We start from the raw sequence: 16,510 nt of genomic DNA, 5'->3' as shown, positions 1-16,510 counted from the left end.
CAACAGCCATCTGGTTGGCATTAAGTCCCACTCAATGGGCAGGAACACCAGTGATGTAAACAGAATTAAGAGTCCATGGCTTAAAAAAAAAAAAAAAGAGTCCATGGCTTAAGAGGTCATAGACCATAGATGAGAACCTGCTAATATCACTTTACCAGATTGATATAATATTCAACTGCCTTTTAAATGCTTATCCTTATATTCGTAGATATTGTAGCCCTCGCCCCTTTGTTAATGAAGCTTCTTTTTCCCGTTTCTTTTGGGGACTTTACAGAGAACCACAGCTGGGCAGAGTGCGGAGAATAAGTGGCAGTGGGGTGCTTAGGCTCACATGGGATCTGACATAGACAGAATCTATACCCACGACTCAGGGAGCATCATGGAAGAGGGGCCAAAGGGATTGCAAGAGCCGGAGAACCAGGAGGATTGCTGTGAGATCGTGTCTCCTAGACACAATATGGTTGTCTGCACAAGACCGCACCAGTTAACATGCCAACATAAAGGGGGCAGAGGTCGCAAGGCTCCACCCCTAACTAAGGAACTAAAGTCAGCCAATAGCTGCTAGACCTGATTGATACCCAAGCCCTGAGATCAGCTCTACACACATATAAATAGAAGAAACACTAACTGGACTCTCTCTCTCTCTCTCTCTCTCTCTCTCTCTCTCTCTCTCTCTCTCTCTCTCTCTCTGCGTTCACACTATAGAAGGGGTTTGGGGGTACTCCGGAGGAGTGGGAGAGGGTTAGAGGTATGGATAGAAGTGATGTAACTACAGTGTACCTATGTATGGAATTCTCAAACACCGTTTTAATTGTGGTATTTAATGTGATATATCCATACAATAGAAGGTTATACATCAGTGAAAACAGAACAGAGACTAGAGATTTGACAACATGCACAGACCTTCAGAGCATTTTGCTAAAAGGAGGAAGCAAATCACAGAGGCTATGACTCCACTTGCATTCTGTCTGGAAGACAAAGTCCACACAGGTAGAAAGCATACTAGCAATGCCAGGGAAATGGTTGAAAATGACGGCTCATGGTTCAGGGTTTCCTTCTGGAATAACGAAAACATCCGTGATGGGCAGTGGCAGCGTCTACACAGATGCGTGAACATAAAATTTTAGAAACCCATTGAACTACAGATTTAAAGGGTACATCTGGGGCTGGAGAGATGTCTCAGCAGTTAAGAGCACTGGCTGCTCTTCCAGAGGACCCAGATTCAATTCCCAGCACCCACATGGCAGCTCACAGCTGTCTGCAACTCCAGTTCCAGGGGATTTGATACCCTTACACAGACACACATGCAGGTGAGACACCTGCATAAAATTAAAATAAATTAAAATGAATAAAAAATAAAATTAAATTAAAATAAATCTTAAAACACCAAATAAATAAAATAATTTTTAAAAATAAAATAAAAGGGTACATTTTTTGATATTTAAGCTATAGTTTAAAAAGTCATTGTTGTAAAAAAGTAAAACATTGTGATGTGATAAAGAATAGCTACCCCCCCTAGCCAGTGGGATGGTGACCACTACAGACCACAGCTGATGAAGGGAGGCCCTACTGATTGGCTCGATGAAAGAGTTGGGGGAAAGCTGCATTTTTAAGTTGGCATATTATTTCATATAGTATGTGATATAAAATGTGTCACTAAAATAATACATGAACTATTGTCCTAAAACCTGATATATTCAAATTAGCTTTACTAAAAGGTCTTCTCCACTGGGATCATAAATTTCTCAGGTGCATATGTGCACACAGCCCGTGCATGAATGCCCACCAAATATTAGTGCCGTATTGTGTCCTTAGAACGCAGCAGTGCCTCTCGGAACAGTGTGCTGTGTGCTCCCTGGGCCTCCCATCTAAATTAAACAAGAGTCAACCATGAGGTCATGATTATGAGAATTCTATAAAACTGACAATAATACCTAGTAAGAATATGTCTTGATCTTAGTCAAAAATTATTTGGGGGCTGCATGTGTGTTCACATATGGTGGTACACGGTCTGTGTGTGTGGTGCTTACATATATATCTATGTATAGGGTCCATGGGGAGGCTGGACAAAGGCCTCACATGTCCTCCTCGATTGCTCGCTCTCTCTCTCTCTCTCTCTCTCTCTCTCTCTCTCTCTCTCTGTCTCTCTCTTACTCTTTCATACAGAGTCTCACTGAACCAGAAGGTCTTAATTCCAATAGATTGGCTAGCCATCAAACTCTATGATCCACCTGTCTCTACCCCAACCACAGAACTGCTTTTGCATACAAGCACCTTCAGTCATGCCCAGAGGTTCCAACTCAGCTCCACTTGCTTGTACAGCAAGTACTCTTATCCACAGAGCCAGTGTCTTAATCTTTTTAGTGCAATGTTCCTTCAAGAATCAAGTAAAGCCATGAACTGTCTTTCCCTAAGCAAATGTGTGAGTTCAGAGGTGAAAATTACACACCTTTCCGGGAGTTTGTGTGAGCAGCCTCCAACTATGCATACCACTGACCCAAGCTCCCCAACCCAGGGCAAGGCTCTCCAATCCTTCAGGCATCTCTAGGTGTAGACATAGCTCAGGGGCTGATTGTTCAGCTCAAACGTGCAGAACAGCATCTTTCTATATAGTCAGGTCCCCACTAAGGGATGACAGATTACACTGCAAATAAACAGTTAATATATACAAGGTGTCCTCACCTCCAAGGACCACAGGAGCCAGAAGCTCAGAGTCCACGAGCACAAGAGATAGGCTTATGCCCACTGTGAGGGTGAAGTCCAAGCGACTATACGTATGCTGATGATCTATCTCTGCTGTTCCCTGGGATCCCTGCCAACCCCTGTCTTATGGGTCTCTCTTGTTTACTTTTCATTCTTCACTAAGGCAACATCAATTCCCATTTTATGGCTTTCCTCATTCAGGCCCAGACAAGCTCAGAGCAAGGATGAAGAAGATGGTCAATAAGGCACTGTTTAGAGCATTTGGGAGACTCAAGAGTGGATTTGTAAAGGGATTTGGGGGGCTCCTTCTCTTGATCCATGACTCCTCTTTAGGCTTTGGGAAGTCTCTACCTTGAACGAAAGCACCCTGGCCTTGAAGAATTCAAGAGGCTTGGTAATGTCTTCTTGTCACAACCAGCTGTTACGGCTCCTAGGGCTAGGAATGAGGAAGAGCTAGTCTGTGTAGCCAGGTTCAGACAGGCATGAGAGTGCAGGGAAGGAGAGATGGGGGCATGAAGTCTCATGACTACGGAATCTGTGGATGTATGAAGGACCGAGCGAGCGAGGAAAATCACTTCTCTGCCTTGGAAGAATTGACCCTGGAACTATGTAAACAAACTCTGCAGACTAGGGCAGCCAAGAAACCGGGAGGCTATGATGGGGGAGCACAGGTTTCCAAAGGGGATCACCAACTATTGTTAGGAGAGAGAGAGAGAGAGAGAGAGAGAGAGAGAGAGAGAGAGAGAGAGAACTTCTATCAGCAACAGAAACAAACCCAAAAAAGGATAAAAAAAGAGTAACCTATACAGCCTATGCATGCATGCAAATGCTCCCAGAAGCCTTCATTGCAGCTTTCAGATTCACCAAAGAACCAAGTGTAGCACCGAGAAAATCAATGCCTGGATACTCTCCTGGATGCCCCTCCCACCCCCTGAGACCACCCTGCACCCCACAGTTTTGTTCTGACTCTTAAGGTCTGGACCGTTAAAAGTCTACTCCCTGTGCAAGCTCAGGTTTTCTGCTAGCCCATCTACTCTGTACCCCGCTCCCCAATCTGATCACATCCCCTTTACCCAACAGCTCCCAGCTGCAGCCTTCCCAATAAATTGTCCCCTAAGTTCCCTCAACTACGTCCACAGTCTGCAGCTTCCAGGCCTTATCTCACTCATTACCTGTATTGACTCTTGTTTTTTTGTGCTACCCTTGGCTCCACCCGGAGTGACTCACCCAAACTCCACCTTTCCACCCACCTCCAGGCTTCTATTTACCCTTCTCTTTGGACACAACCGAGATGCCAAGTTCCCACAGATGAATCCTTGTTTGCCCTTCAGAGCATTTCCCAACACCACCTTCCCGGGAAGCTCTGTGGGACATCCCAGCCAGAAGTAACGTCCCTCTCCTCTAGTCTTATGCACGGCCATGCCTTTCTCACAGCGCCACAAGTCCCCATCTTCTCTTACAGGCAAGTCTCCCCATGTGGTATCCTCTGCCCTGACAGACTGTGAATTTGCTGAGGTAGATAGGAGTCTTCAGATAGGAAGGAGTAGGACCGCCACCCCAGCGTGCAGAGGGCTGGGGAGCAGAGAAACAGCCAACAAATATGGGGATGGGTCGAACGGAGAAACCCAGGTTCAGTAAAGCCCGTGCAGATAGGAAATGAGTTAAGACTCAGATCCACAATCTTTCTGACCCCAAATTATCTTTCTTCCCTGGCGTGGTGCCTGTGATATTTTAAGGGACGTGGTGACAGGCGTCAAGCATTTCTCCCAAGGATTCTGTCACACACACATGGTACCACTTCTTTCTCAAATAAGAAAAAAAAGTGGAGAAAGACTCTCAAAACTGTACAGCCAGTCATGGAAGACCTTAGGGCCCAGGCTGCTGAGCTCAGGTCTTCGATTCACTGAAGGGCTCGATAGGCGGAGGCTCGGCTGCCTTAAGATAGAATTGAGAATCAGGGCTTAAACCTTCTCACAACTACCTCAGCTGATGACTCTGAAAGTCAGAAGCCAGCCAGCACCTGTGCCATGAGTAGAAAGGCCTGAGCCAGATGTTGTCACCGATGCTGGGAGCCTGCCTGGAGGGACAACTCCCTGAGTAGGAAGGTGTGGAGGTGACCTGAGAAGGCTGACTGGGAATGTGCCCTCACCTCAGGCTGCCGCTGAGGAACAAAGAGTCTTGGGTGCTGGAGCAGGTGGAAAGAGGGCAAAGCTACCTTAAAAATCAGGACACAGTGTGCCCGCTTCGAGTCGCCAGGACCTCAGCGGCAGAAAGGAAAATGGGGGAGGGGTCAGATTCAAACTCCCAGCTGCCCTGAAAGGAACCGCTGAGCATCATGGGTACAAGAAACAGACCCACTAGGCCGGGAGGCCGGGGGTTTGGGGGAAGGGGGTGTAGGATGTGTGTGTGTAATCTCAGACATACAGGCAAAGGGAAGGCTACCTTCAGCTTTCGTGGGAGAAGCGAACCACTTTGACTGCTTTCTGAGACAAGAGTTAAGCCCACCCATGCTTCAGTCTGGACTGGGTGGTTTCCTGTGGGCTCCCTGTCTTTCCCTAGTGGTCTTCTCAGATTTTCTGTGGGTGGATTTTAGAGCACAAAAGGAAAGAGAGGGCAAATGTGTGTGTGTGTATGTGTGTGTGTGTGGGGGGGGTGTTAGTGAACTGTAGCTAAGACGTTGGGAGTGGGGAGGGAGAAAACATCAAGTAAGCTACGGAGGTACCGGGCCTTCCTGGGGCTTGGCGCTGGTTCTCTTGGCCTTAATCACTTTGATAGAGAACTTGTAAGAGTCCTGGCCTCATTAACACTGGGGCAAAAGGAAAACCTGGAGAGACCCAGAGCGCAGAGCGGTGCCCACCAGGTAAAAGACCTCCGAAGTCTATCTGAAGGATCTGTGTCTCAAAAACAAGCTCCACGCTGTATCAGTCTGCCCATTGCATCTAGGTAGACACACATCAAAATGTGCATCCTGGAGTCTGCTCTCTTCATCAAACTGTCGTCGTGAGTAATAATTATACCTTGAGACACAGCAGAGTGACTCAAAAGACTGCCCCCCCCCCCACCACCACCTCACAGCTCAAGAGTTTTGCAGCTAAATGGAAAGGCCTAGAAAGAATAGCCACCGTGTGCTGCTTGCCTGCCCTATTAAATGGGCCTTCGGGCTCCAGTGCCTGATGGTATAAGAGGACATCATCTTTCCTGGCCCGAGAGCTAATTCAGCCTGGCTGTACTCAGAGCACGCTGGATTGGCAGTGGAGTAGCTACAGTAAGAACTATTGAGTTTTTGCCTCTGGCACCTCTGAGTTGGCACTCAGTGCAATGTTCTTCTGTGTCAGAAGACGGTTTGTGACCTCAGGAACAGGAAAAAAACAGAGAAGCTGAGGTGCAACTCTGGTAGAGAGTGGCTGCCTGCCGTTTGTGAGACCCCGAGTTCCCTCCCCAACACCAGAAATAAAAAAAAAATAAAGAAAGAAAGAAATTTCTGGGCATGGCAGTACATTCCTGAGATCTCAGCACTGGGAAGGTTGGGGGTGGGAGAGCAAGGTTTGAAGCCAAGCTGGGCTGCGTAGCTCTCCCCAAAACCTTAAACAAAATAAAAGCAGGCAGGAGAGATGGCTCAGCTGAGAAAGTGCTCCTTCTGGGGAGACTTAAGCAGGCATATCCCTGGGGCTTGCTGGCCAGCCATTGACCAAGCAGAATCAGCAAGCTAAGGGTGAGACCCTGTGGTAGCTAGTGTTCATTGTCAGCTTGACAGAATCCAGACTCTGGGATCACCTGTGGAGGAGTGTGGTGATTGGTTGCATTAACTGAGGCATGAAGACACACCCGCTGTGGGTGGCACCATTTGTGGATTGAGGATCTAATGAGGCCAACTGCTTCAAGCTCCTGCTGCCTTGATCACCCTGCATGCTGACTGGACTTTCTCCTCTAAGCTGCTTTTGTCAGAGTATTGGTTCAGAGCAATAGGAAAAGAAATGAAGACAGACCCCTCTGGAAAAATCAAGATGGCATCCAGGGGAAGGATGCCTGAGTCTGACCTCTGGCCTAAACCATGGACACATCTGTGTTTGCACAGCACCCCTGCCCCCTGCCCCTGGCTGCAAACATGTATACTACACAGTCAAGCAAACTAATAAAAACCAGTGCTGCCCCATAGGTTCGGGGCAGCTCATACATATCAAGACATGAGAGAGTTTGCAATTCTGAGTATCTACAGTGTCTATTGTGTTTTATGCACAACAGAGGTTATTAAGTTGGTACATGAGCATACCCCCATAGGGTGCTAATATTGAAACAACAGCCCATACTTCTGGGTACATGTCTATATCCCCAGTGCTCTGAAGGCCTGACTCCTCCACCAGACTACTAGCGCTCTGGCAATCACAGGGCCACCCAGCACAGAGGTGGGAGTCGGGGCTCTCCTACCCTGCTATGGGTGATAGCCACTGCCATTTCTATTTTAGCTGTGTCCTGGCTAACATAGAGCCCCTCACCTCACCCTCAAAAAGCCTGCTACCACCTCCACCTTACAGATAGGAAGCCGCAGCAGAATGACTTTCCCGAGGTCCCAAAGAAGGTCCAGTTAGAGTCATAAGTCTGAACTCCTGACCAATCAACTGCTTGCATAGAAGTTGCCTGTTAGGGTTACCAGGGCCTTGCTCTTCTTCCCTTGCCTTGGGACTGGCATGAAATATATGCAAATCACATGACTATATTTTTTTAAACCTTGCTTGAGCTCCCAAACCATCTCAGCTGTGCCCTCTCTGGTCTCACTGCCTCTTGGCTAACTGCTTTAAGCTCCCATTCCCCTGGGAGGTCGGTCAGGTATTCTGAGATTAGTAGATCCTGGGCCCTGAGAAAACTAGAGAAAACTGAGGGCCCGACTAAACAGGGTCCACCCCAGAGGAGCCTCTGCCCCTTTCCCTCTCCTCTCTAGCAGCTGTGCTTGCCCTAGCAGTGTTTGGCCATCTGGAACTATTGTCACCTCTGCATGGGGCAAAGCGCCAAACTTCTCGCCAAGGTCTGTGAGGGGAAAGGCTAGGCAGCTCCTAAGGGAGATTTCGATCCCTGGAGAACGGTGAGGCTGGGATGTTGCACACAAGAGCTCATTTCCTGAACACCTCTGAGTTGAACTCATCAACTATAGGATGAATTATATCCATCCTCGTTAGAATTACAGGGGGGGACAATGACCTCTGGTAGATCTGTGTGGTCTGCACCCCATATCAGCATCCACCTTCTCTGTGTGTGAAATGCTAATTTCCCTTGAAAACCTGAACAGCTTGAATAGCCACATTCAGGGAATGCTAAGTTAAGCCAGAGCCATGCTTGCCTTTTCTGCAGGACTTACCACAGCCTTGTCCTGCAAATGTGCACAGCATACCACAGAATATCTCTGATTATCTCTGTCTCAAGTGGCACACTAAGGGACTGACTGGGGACAAAGTGGGCTGGACTGGGGACAGAGAGATTCACCACTGGAGAGGAGGACCATTTATAACTGAGCAGTCCACAAGGGAAACATACTTCCCATTCTCTCTCTCTCTCTCTCTCTCTCTCTCTCTCTCTCTCTCTCTCTCTCTCTCTCNCTCTCTCTCTCTCTCCAAATTCTCAAGTCCTCCCAACTTTCCTTTTAGGAGGTCTCTAACACCTTAGGAATATTCTCATTAAAGTCGGGACCCATTTCACAGGGCGCCCTTCCTTCTTCTAGCCCCAGCTTGAGCTTTCTAATAAGGAACCTATTATAAACTGAAGAATAACGAAGATCTGATTTTATGGTGCGTTTGTGGGTGTGGGGCTGCGCTGGGTGTTTCTCGCATCTCCTCCTTTCATCCATTCAGATTTCTCTTGAACAACTCCTCTCTTCCCACCTGCCAGTCTCCAGAAGGAGTGCTATTGGTCTCCTCTGCCTCTGAAATGGGCTAGTGGATGGGTGAGGAACCCCGAGGAAATAACTTTGTGTCCACCCTCCACTCCTCATCTCCGCCCCTGTCCAGAGGCTAACTTTTTCCACTAGAAGCAGGAACCAACCCTACCACACATTTTCCCTGAGACCTCTAGGCATTCTATAAACTCAAACAGAAATAGACGCACCCCAAGCAGTTTGTGGGTGTTCTTTCAGTCACTGTCTGTGAATATGTCATTTAAAATTAATATGTAGTACTTTTGCATAGCACTGGAGTGCAGATTTCCACATTGTATCAAGGATCCTACCCTAACACCTAGACAAACAGGCTGTGAGACAGGGAGAATCCAGCAGCTTGACCCAGGTCTTCCTGCAACCATTGGTCCAATTTCTTACCAAGGTACTGCCAAGTAACCTATTGCTTTCAGTTTATACACACACACACACACACACACACACACACACACACACATTCAGCTCTGCAGATCAATACATGGAGCAAAATGCTGATTTTCTTTTCTCAATAGTAATATCATGACCAATCACGGAAGGAGCCTCCAACTGGGTCTATCATGATTTGTCACAAAAGAAACATGCCCTGAGCCTTTTCTCAGGGCACTGAGTTAGCTCTCAGTCTAGACTGCTCGGTAGAGCACCAACCTCCACTTCCCAGACAGACTCAGGACGTCCAATTAAGTTTGAGATAAACTGTGAGTAATGTCTGAGTGTTAGGTATCTCCCAAATACTGTATGAAACGTACTTAACACCGAGAACAAAATCTTCAACAAATTTGCTCATTTAAAATTCAAATTTGAATGCCCCTTGTTTTCGTTTGCTAAATCCGGCACCTCCGTCTCGGAGGGGAAGTACGCTGGGAAGTTTCAAGCAGCTCCAGGTTCCAAGCTTTGCTCCCAGAGGAGTTGCCATGGCAGCCTGAGCACGCCTTCCCAGGCCTTGTGGGAGGGGGAGAGCATCCTCTACTTACGGCTGCAGTTCCCCCTCCCCCTTGCACTCTAGGCTCCCAACACGCTCAGCTACTTGGCTGCTTTCAGTTTTCCGTTGTCTCTTGCTGCCCTTAGCCTTCGGTTTGTACTTCTCGGGCTCTGACTTCCTTTCTGCCCCTTGCTTAGTTAATCCCTAATGATCTTCAGTTCTCACAGTGGTGTCTGCCCAAAAGATTCAAGATCTGTTCCTGACCAGCCTTGCCCACCCTCTGGCTCTGTATTGGTGGAACTCTGCCTCTTCCCACGGCAGCCCCGCCTCTCCTGCCTCCGTCCTAGCCAACTGGAGCCATGACTGGCTGCTCCAAGTCTCCCCTCACCTGACAGCGGCACCTGGATGCGGGTGGGAAGCCCGTAAGTGAGTGAAGGTAAGCAGACTGTCCTGCCAAAGTTAGGTCTTTCTCATGAATGTGACTCCTTCCTTCCTCCCAAGTGCCGTGAGTCACTTTTTTTTTCCTTCTCTGCATCCTTCTTGCACCGCTGCCCCCTCACCCAGTAGTTGTGAAAGGCAAGGGCTTGTCAACCTGAGCACACAGGGGCTGCCTGGCACCCCTACCCTTTCTATGCCATGCACATTGTCTCAGCGGGCTCCAGCAGGGCCCAAGATCCTTAAGGTTCTTCTCCCACTTGCTTTCAAGTCCTTCTTGCTAATGCCACCCCCCCCTACCCTCCAGGTCCAGGCTTGGTTCCTTCAAAGAGCCCAGTTGAATCTTGCTTCCAGTTTGGGGATGATGGGAGATGCTGGAGTCATATGGCTGAGGGTGAGGGCAGGTGGCAGGGCTTGGTGGGCCTCAGAACATCACCCATATGCTCACTGTTCACCCACCCAAAGCTTTGCCCACGCACAGCCTGGCAGCAGGAACAGCAGCCCAGAACTTAACCCTTGAGTAGCGTGGGGAAAGCAGCTTCAAAATGAGCCCTTGCGGCCAGTGTGAACTTTGGAACTTTGGCACGCACGCACGCACACACACACACACACACACACACACACACACACACACACACGTTGACATGGTTTCTCTGGAGAACCCAGAAAAAACGTCCCAGAGGGTGGGGATAGGGGTGGGAATGTGGCCACAGGGTTCCGAAGGGCACTGGGGAGAAAAACGCACAGTGCCTGGGCAGAGGGCTGCGCTGGAGCTGAAGTTGGATTCTGAAGCCCCGGGTTGGATCTGGGGCTCCCAAACACAACCTTTAGAAGCAAGCTGTTTCGTTAAGCCTTCTTCAAACCGTGGCCCCTGCCTCCCCCGTCTGAATAAGCTAACAGGACAAAACGGGGGAAACACCCTTTAGTCTCAGAAGAAGTCCAAAAATAGATCCCTTCTCCCCCAGCTCGGGGCGGTAAGCTCAGCGTGAGCACCTGCTCAGCAGCTCCGACTTTCTGGGTCTTTGGCCCCCTTTCCAGGAATTCCCAGCCGTGTCCAGGTTCCCCGAAGGACCGGAACTGTAGCCCCCCTCCAGCCTTCCACCTAAGTCGAACGATTGACGGGTCCCCGACCCCGGCGCTATGTAGCGACAGTACAGGACTCACCGCGGGTGAGGCGCGGACTCGGGCCAGGGCTCCGGGCTGGGCCAGGTGAGTGCGACCGCCTCAGGTAGGACTCGCGGCTCGGCCCTCCGAGGCTGAGTAAGAGGCTGACAGGTTGTTTTCCCCCCTCCTCCTCTCGGTCGTTAACCACACCCCTGCTGCTCTCCTCCCTACTTCCTTAAAGGGTGGGGTGTGCTGTCTGTGTGTGTGTGCAGGCTCCAGCCTCTTACCATAAACTCTGAAATAGACGCCGCCTGTAATTCCTAGAGCTACCCAACTGACCCGGGGGACCAGGGCCATTGCCTTAGGGCCCCACGAGGGGTCCTCAGGTATATCCAGCTTCTAGCAATTGGTTGACCACTCCTCCCACCCCAGCTCCTACCTCCCCTGGCTTCTTCCACCTACCCCTCTCTGCAGCCTTTGGTCATTAGACCTGTCTCAGATTCTCAGCAGCTGTGGCCCAGTGTCCCCACACATCGAAGTGGATTCCAGCCCCAGAACCAACGGGCCTAAGACTAAGTGTAGTGGTGGCTATGTTAAGTCCAACCCTCTGGAGGCTTAATCTCTCCACTCAGGAGGACAAGAAGTTCTAGGTTGTTCTTGGCTACATGGTGAGTTCAAGGTGAGGCTAGGCTGCAAGAGATTATGTCTCAACAAAACAAGACCAGAAAAAGAGAGAGAAGCTTCACAACTGTCTTCTGGGGCCCTCTTCCTACACCAGTATCACTGCCCCTCTGAAGAGGCTGGTCACCTCTTTACTCAGCCATTAAGGTAGCGGGACTTGAGGCAGATCAAAGGCACTTTGAGACATTCCTTCCCTAACCCTGGAAAGATTCTCATTTCCTCAGGAGTGGAAGTCAGTGAGCTGGCCTTAGTGGATGACCCCCTGCAGATATCTTCATCCTGTGCCTTGTAGGGTTCTGGGTCTAGTCGGTCTCTGACAGTAACAGTCCTGAGACTGTGTGACATCAGCCGCACGGTTACCTAAGCCACGATCTCCACGACACTCCTTCACCCCCCCCCCACTCCACCTCTAAATTCAGCAAATGGAGGACACTAAGAGCTATCAACACTCATCTGCCAGAGTGGTGGTGATGGTTTCTCGAGAGAAAACAGAATTTAATTTAACAGAGTTAAATTAATAAATTCAGCACTCAGGAGGCAGAGGCATGCAGATCTCTGAGATCGAGGCCAGCCTGGTCTACAGAGTGAGTTCCAGGACAGCCAGGGCTACAGTGAGAAACCCTGTCTTGATAAGCCACCACTGCCAACAACAACAATAATAAAATCAACTAAGGCTATAAAGTTCATGTTTTTTAAGATGTAACAAAATGTAGATTTTAGTTGTATATGCCATGTCTACTAAAAACCCCAATTTGAAGTCAGAGTCACCTACCTTCAACTGTAACAACACAATAGACCCTACTACCATCTGCTGGGCCAGCTGGACCCCCTCTATCATCCTGAGCCCATTTATCTGTCAATCATCCCCGCGCTCACATGCAGGCATGGAAGTGGTGCTGATGGCGGTGAGGTGTCAGAGGGGGCCAGGTGGGATCCTTCAGCTAGAGTGGAGAGAAAGGACAAGCCGAGGGGTAAAGTTGGGGAGCAGTGAAGACATGGGAACAGTGTCTGGGGTAAATGACCACGTGGCAAAGAAACTCTCTGAGGGTGTCAGCAGGGGGTGGCTTTCTGAAGTCTTACGTTTGGGAATGGGTGGGTGACACAGTCTTGGGGTGTGGAGGGAAGATCTACCTGAGGGAAGGACAGAGGCTGGCTGTGGGAGAAAAGCTGAGTTTGTGTGTGCTTCCCCTTAGTGGGCACACACATGAACTACAGCCGTATCTCCACCCTGCCCCTCTCAGTTTCTGTGCTCACAGGCTGTATTCTGTGCTGGCATATTCTTTCCTCCAAACTTCTCTGAGCAGTTTTCTTTTTTTTTATTCTGAATAAATACATGTTTTGGAGCTGGAGAGATAGTTCAGCGGTTAAGAGCACTGGCTTCTCTCCAGAGGCCCAATTCTTGCCTCTCCTACCTCCATCCCATCCCACCCCTCTGTGGCCTACAGATCAGAGTATAACTCCCAGGAGGGAAATGGGAGGAGGAGAGGAGGTGGAAATATATAGCTCCCAGCTACTGCTCCAGTGTTGTGCCTGTCTGCCTGCTGCCTTGATGATCATGTTCTAACCCTTTGAATCTATAAGCAAAGCTCCAAATTAAATGTTTTCTTCCATAAGTTACCTTGGTTATGGGGTCTCTTCACAGCAATAGATCAGTAACTGAAACACCAAGTGAGGAAATCCCACCATCTTATGGGGCCCAGACTGAATACAAAGGGGAAAAGGAGAAAGCCTGTTGAGAACCAGCGTTCATCTCTCTCTGAGTCCAACTGCATGCCTTCATAGTCACCTCATACACCCCAAACAACTTGGTAGTCCCCCAAATTATAACCCAAACTAAATGCTCACCAAGTTGCTTCTTCGCAGGTATTTAGTCATAGTGTCAATAAAAGTGACTCATACGAGAGACTCTTTTCTTAGTGCCTCGATGTTATTACTTGCTATAGCTACATATATCACATAGAGTTATATAACACATAGAGTATATTGTGTATAGCTTCCTCATTTAATTTTGGTGGACACCATGTGTCTAGAAATTTACTCATTTCGTCTCTATTTTCTAATTTTCTGGAATAGTTTTTCAAAGTGTGCTGTCATGGTCATCTAGATTTTCAGTGTTGTCTCCAATAGTGCCCCCTTGCCATGCCTGATTTTATTAATTTGGTTTGTTAATTAATTTGGTTTAATTAATTTGTTGGCTTAGCTAAGGTTTCACTGATACTGTCTCTTCAAAGAAACAACTCTTTGCTTCATTCATACTTTGTATTATTCTTTTTGTTTGCTTGCTTTTGAGACAGGATTTCTCTGTATAAAAGATGTGGCTGTCCTGGAACTCACTTTGTAGACCAGACTGGCCTTGAACTCACAGAGATCTGCCTGCCTCTAAGTACTCGGATTAAAGGCATGCACCACCACCTGGCTTTTGCATTATTCTTTTAATGACCATTTCATTAATTTTCTGTCTATCTTTATCATTCTTTTCATCCACTAATTTGGAGTTCAGCTTGTTATTATTAATTATTGTTTATTTGTATTCCTTACAGTTTTTAAGATTTATTTTTATTATTTTTAGTTATGTATATATAGTTTGTATACATGAGTACAGACTTCCTAGAAAGTCAGAGGAGGATTCCTCTAGAGTTGGAGTTGCCAGTGGTGCAAGCTACCTGACATAGGTGATGGGAACCAGACTCAGATTCTCTGCAAGAGTAGTATGTGCTCTCAACTGCTGAGCCATCTCTCTAGACGCTCAGATTTTCTTTTACGTTTATACTCTCAGAGCTATAAACTCTCACCTTGGAACTGCCTTTACTGCACTGAAAATTTTCCATTCACATTGTCTTGTTTCATTTGATTCTAGGAGCTGTTTAACTTTCTGATTCCTTCAACGAGCCACACCAAGAAGGCATTGTTCATGCTTCATGTCTTTAAATAGTTCCTGTAGTTTTTATAACGATTTTCTTTATTAATTTTTTTATTTATATTTTCTGTATGAGTGCTCTGTATGTATGCCTGCAGGCCAGAAGAGGGAATCAGATCCTATTATTGGTGGTTGTGAACACCATGTGGGTGCGGGTAATTGAACTCAGGACCTCTGGAAGACCAGCCAGTGTTCTTAACCACTGAGCCATCTCTCCTGGCCCCTGATTTTCTTTATATTCCTTTATGATCAGATTTTTTTCTTATCAACTTGTTTTATGGCATAAAAACGTGATCTATATGAAGGGAAATTCCATGGAATACTGAGGGGAATGTGTATTACATGGAGTTTTCCAGAGAAATCTGTGAAGGCGACTTGACCTACAGAACAGAGCAACTCTGAAGTTTCTTTGTTAAGATCTTTTGTTTGGAAGACTTATCACCTGATAAGTGTGGGCAATTGAAACCACCCACTGTTATTACATATGGACCTCTTATTTTATAGTTAGTAGTGTTTATGGAATTAAGTATACCCCTGTTTATATTTTCTTGATGGACTGTTCCCTTTGTTAAGATGGAGCAACCCTCTTCATATGTCTAATTTTAATTTAAAATAAACTATGGGAAATATGAATATACCCACTCCTGCTTGGTTTTGGCTTCTACTCACTTGGTATATAGTTTTCTATTCTGTCTTTGTCTCTGACAGTCAGGTACGTTTCTTGCAGACAGCAAACGGTTGGATCTTGGTTTTAGTGCACTCAGCTAGTCTGCGTCCTTTGATTGAAGAGTTAAGACATTTATATTAGGATTATTATTAAGAGGGATTTTTCTTATTTCTATAATTTTATCGACAGTTTTCTTAGTTGTTTCAAATATTGTTTCTTCTTTTTTTCCTCTCCACTACTCCTTTAGGTCCTTGCCAGTTTGCTGAATGGTTGATTCTTTCCTAGTTCTCATTTGCTTATCTCTTCCTCCCACAGAGCTTACCCCTTGGTGAGCTCTTGTGTTCACAATTCTTTCTTTTTCCTCTGGGTGTAGGAATCCTCCAACTGTCTTCTGAAAAGTTGGCTCAGTGGTCACAAATTGCTTCACTTTATGATAAGCTTGGGAGATCTTATTACCTCATCAGTTTTTAAAGCTCGCCTTTCTGCATATAATGATTTTTGTTGACAGTTGTTTACTTTTAGGGCTTGGAATATATCATGCCATAGGTTTCTGCCAAGAGGTTAGATATTCTGATGAACTTGCCCTTTCAATCTTCTCTAGCAGATTGTGATATTGTTTCTTTCCTTTTTAGGATCAGCATCTTATCCACATTGTGTGTGTGGTGGGGGGGATGAACTTCCTTTTCAGTCATGTGTATTTGGGGTTCTAAATGCATCTTTTGCTTGGATGTCCATCTGTCTCCCTAGACTTCAATGTAAACTTTTATGAAATAAATATTCTATGCTTTCAGTTTACGACTCCTTCAATCCTTATGGAGTTGTACATTTGATCATGTCTCGGAGTTCTTGAATTCATGACTGCATTTTTTTCCTTACTGATACTTGATTATAGTATGTTCTTGACTGTGTCTTCAATCCTTGAGAAGCTTTTCTTTAAATTTGATCTCATATGATGATGATTTTCAATTCATTTTAAATTTGATTTACTGAATTTTTAAAAATTTCAAACATGTTTCAAGTGTTTTTTTTAGTGTTTTGTTTTTATTGTTGACTTTCTTATCCAAGACCTGAACTGACAAGTTTACGTCATTCTCATTTTGTTTGTATCTTCTTTGAAATCATTGATTGTTTTATAATTAGACTTTTAAAAAAGCTTAATTTTTT

General features: G+C 46.7%; 1 protein-coding gene and 1 long non-coding RNA gene across 5 annotated transcripts in view; one reads left to right on the top strand and one right to left on the bottom strand.

The window, feature by feature from the left end:
* The window catches only part of Ptk2b (protein tyrosine kinase 2 beta), a 123,134-nt gene extending 111,836 nt beyond the window's left edge, over positions 1-11,298 (bottom strand). For all 4 annotated transcript variants that reach the window (XM_050152136.1, XM_050152139.1, XM_050152140.1 and 1 more), the window contains exon 1: positions 11,142-11,298. The gene's annotated coding sequence lies outside the window, so the exon portion shown is untranslated. The remainder of the gene's footprint in view (positions 1-11,141) is intronic.
* On the top strand, positions 9,695-15,422 carry LOC126507590 (uncharacterized). The gene is made up of 3 exons (XR_007593590.1): positions 9,695-9,978; positions 11,016-11,186; positions 14,620-15,422. It is a non-coding gene; the product is annotated as an uncharacterized lncRNA (long non-coding RNA).
* The last annotated feature ends 1,088 nt before the right edge of the window (positions 15,423-16,510 follow it).

This window comes from Alexandromys fortis, unplaced genomic scaffold (genome assembly GCF_014885135.2).
Source record: "Alexandromys fortis isolate MF-2015 unplaced genomic scaffold, M_Fortis_MF-2015_v1.1 scaffold_75, whole genome shotgun sequence".
NCBI classification, from domain to species: Eukaryota; Metazoa; Chordata; class Mammalia; order Rodentia; family Cricetidae; genus Alexandromys; species Alexandromys fortis.
Note: the sequence above shows the minus strand (reverse complement) of the source record. Positions and strands in the feature narration are given on the sequence as shown.